The sequence below is a fragment of the Setaria italica genome, chromosome IV (assembly GCF_000263155.2).
Source record: "Setaria italica strain Yugu1 chromosome IV, Setaria_italica_v2.0, whole genome shotgun sequence".
NCBI lineage: Eukaryota > Viridiplantae > Streptophyta > Magnoliopsida > Poales > Poaceae > Setaria > Setaria italica.
Window position 1 is genome coordinate 39382956 of NC_028453.1, and position 7442 is coordinate 39390397.

General features: G+C 47.7%; 1 pseudogene; it reads right to left on the minus strand.

The window, feature by feature from the left end:
- Window positions 1–393: 393 nt before the first annotated feature.
- LOC101780291 lies at window positions 394–2545 on the minus strand (annotated as a pseudogene).
- Between the last annotated feature and the right edge of the window lie 4897 nt (window positions 2546–7442).

Genomic DNA, 7442 nt, shown 5'->3' on the forward strand with positions numbered 1-7442 from the left:
GACCCGGTACTGAAACAGCTGTTTCAAGCTTCAATTCAGGTGCAGATCAGTGATGGCAACTTGGCTCTGTTTTGGACCGATTGGTTGGCTCAGGCATCGCCGTGCATTCTAGCACCGGAGTTTGGACCGATTGGTTGGCTCAGGCATCGCCGTGCATTCTAGCACCTTGATCAGGCCACGAATCAAAAACCGGAGGACAGTTGCACAGGGATTGCACCAAAAGCAGTGGATACAAGATATTGTCGGACGCCTAACAGTAAAAGCGCTAACTGAATACGTCGCCCTTTGGCATCAGATGCAAGGGGTTCAGCTCTCGGTTGGTGTGGAGGATACTGTCACATGGAAATGGGATGCTTCAGGGTCCTATTCTGCAAAATCAGCCTGCAAATTTTTCTACAGCACCTCCGTGCTATGATCAGCAGAACCGATCTGGAAGGCCTGGGCACCTCTGAAAGTGAAAGTGTTCATGTGGCTCGCTATCAAGAACAGACTTTGAACTGCCGTCAGAAAGCAAAAACGGGGCTTGCATGATCATGCAGATTGCGCCCTATGTGATCAGGAGCCGGAGACCGCTGATCACCTCTTTTCTAGGTGTTCCTTTTCAATGCAAGTATGGCACAGCGTTAGTGTAATGCTCAATCTGCACAACGCCGTCCCGGCGCGCGAGGTGCAACTTCTAGACTGGTGACTCGACCAGAGGAAGAGCATACGCGTGGCCAAGAGAAAGGGTTTAGACTCGGCATTCATGTTGGTTTCATGGAAGCTGTGGAAGGAACGCAATGATCGGGTTTTCGTCAGATCATCCCCGAAGAACGCCGTGCAATTGCTAGCTGAAATCACTCAAGAAGGGCAACTCTGGTGTGCCTCCGGGGCCAAACATTTAGCGGCAGTAGGCTGGCCGGCACCGACAGCAGTTCCGGATCACCAACTCTGATTTTTGGTCATCGGTGCCCCCTTTCTTCTGTTGCATCTTTTGCGTAATGTAACCTAAACGATGAACGAAAATCGTGTGTGCACGCTTGGGTAGGCCCGCGTTGTAAACTATTTTCTTCTTAATACAAAGATACACAACTCTCCTGCGTATTAAAAAAAATTCAATTTGGTTGTAATCGGCGAACGGTGGTGAGCTGCGGCTCGAGATTGCCGATTACCTCTATTTCCACCATTAATCCAGCTACCAAATACGTACTATATTCACGAGTGTATTTCTGTGAGTTGCAACAATCTGAAGAAGACACACGTGCGTCAAGCCGGAAATCTGACGAGACTGAACTAGGCATTGCTGAAACAGAGCTGAGGTCTGATGGCTGACCTCTCTTTGATCTTGGAGAAGAGGTGATCAGCGTGCAGGAGGTCGTAGGTTCTCGGGCTGAAGGACTCGCACCAGTCATGATGGATGCCGAACAGCCCGCGCTCGAAGACGATCAACAGCGTGTCGGGCGCGTCCACGTTCATGACGTTCATCACCCAGACCTTCTTCTCCCGGAGCGCAGCTGCAAACGGCATGGAAGAGAGAGAGCCATGCCGTCAGCATGATCATAGCACAATCACCACTCACCAATGGAGATGGAAATGCTGGAGCGACGGGTTTCTTCTGACCCTCCGTATGCGCGCGGCTCTCATGTCCATGACGTTCCTGACCCTGGACCAGTCAGCGCCTAGGTCGTTGAGGTATGACCTGTCGACGACGCGGCGCCAGTGATCGTAGTCCACCGCGAAGTCCTCCGGCTCCGGCTTGCCGTACACCCCGGCCCGCGCGGCGTCGAGCCAGTACGGCGGCGTGCGCACCCGCAGCGGCCACTCGACGGGCCACGCGCGCCGCGCTCCGACGGGCCCGTCGGCACGCGGTGCATGCACGAGTTGAGGCTGAGGCGGATGTACCACGCCGCATCGGCGGCGTCGTCGTCGCTGCACATCGGCGGCTGCTGCCGCCTCCTGGCCTCGTAGCAGTCGTTGGACGCCGGCGCCGATGCCGTTGAGCCGGCCTTTCTTGATCGCCGCCAGCTCCCAGCACATGGATTTCGTGCACAGACGTTATCGCTCTATGTGCAGATGAACAGAACTCCATTAAGCGTCCGCTGCCTCTGATCGATCAAAGTCCATTTCCATGGTGAGAAATGATCAGTACTGAAACGGATGTTTATTATCCACACGTGCCTTTCCAGATCTCGACTTCCTCCGGCAGCTTCTGGTACACCGGCGTCGCCGACCAGACGAAGAAGCCGCTGGGGCGCAGGACGCGGTTCAGCTCCAGGAGGAGGGGCCCACCTACACACAGACACAATCACACAATGTTGTTGCCTATCGTCGTCGGCAATGGTCACATCTGAACGAAGTGGAAGGGAGCGGCGCGGCGGCGTACCGTCGGTGTGCCAGGAGCCCAGGACACGCGGCACCGCGCGCAGTGGACGAGGTCGAAAGCCTTGCTGGGGAAGGGTAGGCGCTTGGAGCCCCTGACGGCGGAGATGGCCGGGATCCGGCGCTCGAGCGCCATCTGCACCTGCGCCTCGTGCTCATCCTTGGGCGCGAACGACACGGTCTCCATGTCGCCGTTAGCAAGCACGTGCCGCCGCCGTGGAAGGTTAGGTGCTGCCCGCTCACCTTCTGTTTTAGCAAGCAGGGCGTGCAAGTGCAACAATGAGTTAGCGTGAGGATTCACGAGCACGTGCTGCATACCCTGTCTCGGCTCTTCGGCCACTCGATGGGCTGGCGGTAGCCGCCGGAGAGTGGGACGAGGCACGTGGGGCCCTCGTCGGGGCAGTGCCGCTCCCGGTGCACGTACCGACGGAAGTTCTCCGGCCGGTCGCAGCTTCTTAATGGCCTTCTCGTTGTCCAGGCACGGGATGTAGATGTAGTCCACGCTGGCCTTCAGCCTTCACGTTGCACACCGGCCACTCGTGCTCCTCGCCGCCGGCGCCGCCTGCAGCCGTCCCGCCTGTCATTGCCGTCCGCCTCCTCGGACCGCCGGCTTGCCGGCGTCGCCGCCATCCCCATTTCGGTCACGGACAGAAAAAGATACTGACGAGACACACTTCATGACTAGATTGCGCCAATGTTGCGAGAAACCTAGACCTTCCATCACCGCGTCCAAATACTTCCATTCAATCTGATCATATGCTTTCGCCATATCCAGCTTGATCGCACATGCTCCTATTTTTCCTTTCTTCTTCCTCAAATAATGGACGCATTCATATGCAATGATCACATTATTAGTTATTAATCTACTTGGCACAAATGCGTTTGCTCCTCCGAAACAATGTCATCCAGGATCCTTCTCAGCCTGTTGGCCATTGCTTTGGAACAAATCTTATATAGCACATTTTACAGAGATATGAGCCTATATTGCGTCAATTCTTGCGGGTTCGTCACTTTTGGGATCAGCACAAGAAGTGTTTTATTGACATCCTCTGGAATCTCAACCCCGTTCAAGAAACCCAACACAGCTTCCGTCACATTTCCTTTAATTAAATCCCAATTTTTGTGGAAAAAAACCTGCATTAAAGCCATCGACTCCAGGAGCTTTGTTTGGTTTCAAATGGAATAAGGCAGCTTCCACCTCTTCACCAGTGAAGGATCTGTCTAGTAGCTCATTCATTTGGTCAGTCACCTTCCTCGAAACATGTTGACACACCAACTCCAGTTCAAGGCTCTCCTGTGCTGCAAAGAGATCCATATAAAATTTACTCGCCATTTGCTCCAACTCCGTTTGTGCAGTCGCCACTAACCCGTCTGCTTGAGAGCTCTTATACGATTAGTACGATCTCGCGCTCAAGTAAAGGAAAATGAGGAGAAAAGAAAAGATAGAAAAATAAAGGAAAAAGTTCAAATTACTTCCCTCGAGTATGACCAAAGTCCAGATAACCCTCTAAACTATGTTTTGGTTCAATTTACTCCCTGAACTATGATATTTGGTTCCACTTACCCCATAATAAAATTTTTCATTTTTGTTTCTCCCTACACAAGTTGAATTTTAATTTGAGATTTTGCAGGATGGTAGTAGACATCATATTCTATATTAAAAAAATATTTTATGATTTTTTCATCATTAATTTTAGATAATTTTTTATCTCAAGGATAAAATTTATTATTAAATATCCTACCCTATTAAAATAATGATAAAAAAATTATGATATATTTTTTTAACATGTCTTATGATGCCTGCTATCATCCTGCAAAGTTTGAATTTAAGACTCCACTTGTGCATGGAGAAATAAAAAAGACAAATTATATTAAGGGGGTGTTTGGATACGAGGTGTTAAACTTTAACAGTGTCACATCGGATGTTCGGATACTAATTAGAAGAACTAAATATGAGCTAATTATAAAACTAATTGCAGAACCCTGTGCTAATTCGCGAGACGAATCTATTAAGCCTAATTAATCCATCATTAGCAAATTGTTACTGTAGCACCGCATTGTCAAATCATGGACTAATTAGGCTTAATAGATTCGTCTCGCGAATTACACTCCATCTATGCAATTAGTTTTATAATTAGCCTATGTTTAATACTCTTAATTAGCATCCAAACATCCGATGTGATGGGTGTTAAACTTTAACACTTGGTTGCCAAACAGGCCCTAAGGGGTAAATTGAACCAAATAACATAGTTTAGGGGTAAATTGAAGCAAGAAATACTTTAGGAGGTTATCCAGACTTTGGTTATACTTGAGGGGAAATTTGAACTTTTTTTCAAAATTGAAAATAAAAAGAGAAGGAAAAAGGAAGGAGGAAGGAAAAATAACTCTACCACAATGGGCCTCGTCCTACCTCCACGAAAGGCGAAAGCAGTGGTAAACAACAAATATGAACATGGTGTTGGCATCCTAGCGCGTTGTTTTACTTGATCCTCTAAAAACGAATTCATATGCATCAAAGGCGTAGCTTCAGTAAAGTGGTCAGTACTTTGCCAGTGTTTCTTTATTATTGGTTCAGACTTCTCGTATCCATACGATTGAGACTACCGTTGGCTTGAGGGTTCATCGCGTTTGATTCACGAAACAGCTCGGGAAAGCAAAAGCGCGTAGCACTCGTACCCAAACTGAATATGCTCTCGAGAGAATTAGATAATGTTTTTTTTTCTAGACGGGACAGCAATTGTATATTTTATAAGGTAAAGATAGGTTAAAATATATATATTACTACAATACAATGTGTGCAACATTTGGTGTGGGGCTTGTATACCAACCAGTGCCAAATTAGAATTCAGATGAGACAACTGATGGAGTTGCTTTGTTGTAATAAGACTATGATGCACCCAACCAATTAGCTTAGCTGCATTAGATGGACATCCCTAGTCATGTCCCTGCCCACCAAGTTCATGCAAGTGGCATCATATTCATATCCCATCAGCAATATCTGAAAAAAAAAAACTTTCGATGAGTTGCTCTGATTGATAACAACGGAAGTGATGGGTGGCTCGTCGCGGTTTCTAGAGCAGAACAAGATACATTCACATGATTGTCCAAGTTGCCACCTTGGGTGTACTGGGGCATCTCATCAAACAGCTGAAGCCTACCCATCAAGTGCCCATATATACAAATTCCTCGGTTTCGTCGTTGGCTTGAGATAGGTTGGGATGGATCTGAATCTTTCAGGTCGTTTTCGCGTTGGCAGATGATGGAGACTGCAGTGCAATAAGCCAGCACATCCCACCACTAGCTGCATCAAACAAACTCGATAAACCGCACACTCTTCATTGATTTGATTGGTTAAAAGCAAGCTAGGGAACTTTATGCCTATTTGGTTAATGGTGGTCAACTAACTTTGTTCTACTCGGAAGCATCATACTTACAATAATATTTCAAAACTACTAGTACTTAGTACTACGAAACATTGCACCGGTTCCAAAGAATTGCGTTCACCCTGTCAAATCCAGTTTATTTTTTTTAAAAAAACATTGGGAGGGCAACGCAAATTTTATCTGATAGTACTACATCGAAAGGAAGCCGACTCTTATTTGAAAAATTGTGTTAATCCACGGCCGGCCAGAGCGGAGGTATCCAACGTAACAGTGTAGGTGAGCCAGGAGGGGAGGCGCCACAGTGTTTTCGTTGACGGAGATGTGTACGCGTGCGCCACATGAAACACTGCACGGCGACGCTGACGCGCCACCCGCCGCGGCAACGGCGGCGGCCGGCGGTGAGCGTGGCCATCAGCAGAAGCTGAAGCTCTGCGTACAAGAATGTGGTTCTTGGACCTATATCAACAACGGAAAGGACAACGATTTTATTTCTACTGTCCATGTTGTCGAATTGGGTTTGAGATTCGAGCTAGAGATCTTTAGCAACCGAGGCAGGGGAGTTGAGTTTCGATTACATCGAGAAGCACCGTGTGTATCTTCTGTTAAATACAGCATAGATTTCAACCACTTTTCCGGACAAATGCTAGTAAACCACCCTCGCTCATCTAGTCTAGAAACGCATTTTTGGCACGAACAACAAACCGATCTGAACGAAAATGAAGTCATCTTTTTTTTCCGGAGGAAGAGGCGGCCATCTGACGCCAAGCAAAAGGAAAGAACAGTTGCTAAAGCTCTTCTTGACAGACGGTGGATTTCCGATATTGTCGGATGGCCAACAGTCAATGCGTTGTTGCAGTACATTCAGTTGTGGCACATAAGTGACACTGTCCTGCTTCAACCGGGGACCGAAGACATTGTTTCATGGAGATGGGAAGCTTCAGGCACATACACGGCAAGATCAGCCTATCAATTTCTGTTTCAAGGAGCTGTCATCTTCCCTGCAGCAGATGCGATTTGGAGAACTTGGGCACCTTTGAAAGTTAAGTTTTTCATGTGGTTAGCCGTCAGAGACAGGTTGTGGACTGCTGAGCGAAGGCGCAGAAGGGGATGCAAGATAGTACTGAGTGCGCTCTATGTGATCAAGGAATTGAGACAGCTGACCACCTCTTTGCGTCATGCTGCTATACCCAGGAGATTTGGTTCGCAGTCAGTAGGATCCTGAACATCCATATCCAAAGTCTTGGAACGATAATAGCTGACTGGTGGATGCAATTGACAGTGGGAATGTCCAAGCATAGGAAGAAAGGATTTGATTCATCGTTCATGTTGATTTCCTGGACTATCTGGAAAGAAAGAAATGATAGAGTATTTGGCAGATCACCAGCCCAGTCAGCTGCACAACTGATCACGTCCATCCTACACCAGGCTCAACTGTGGATTGAAGCCGGCGCCAAACACATGATAACTTTGGGATGGCCGGCAGCAACTGTTGGGACTAGGAGCCAGTAGTCATTTGGCCTAGTCAGTTTTTAAAATCAGTTTGTTGTTGTTGTTGTTTTTCCATATGTAATACAGCTTCTACATCCTAACCGTGTGCGTGTGCCTAGATAGCCCGCGTTGTAAGAACGTTTGTTCTAAATCTTCTTCTTAATGCGAAGATACACAGCTTTCCTACGTATTCTCGAAAAAAAGAAATATCAG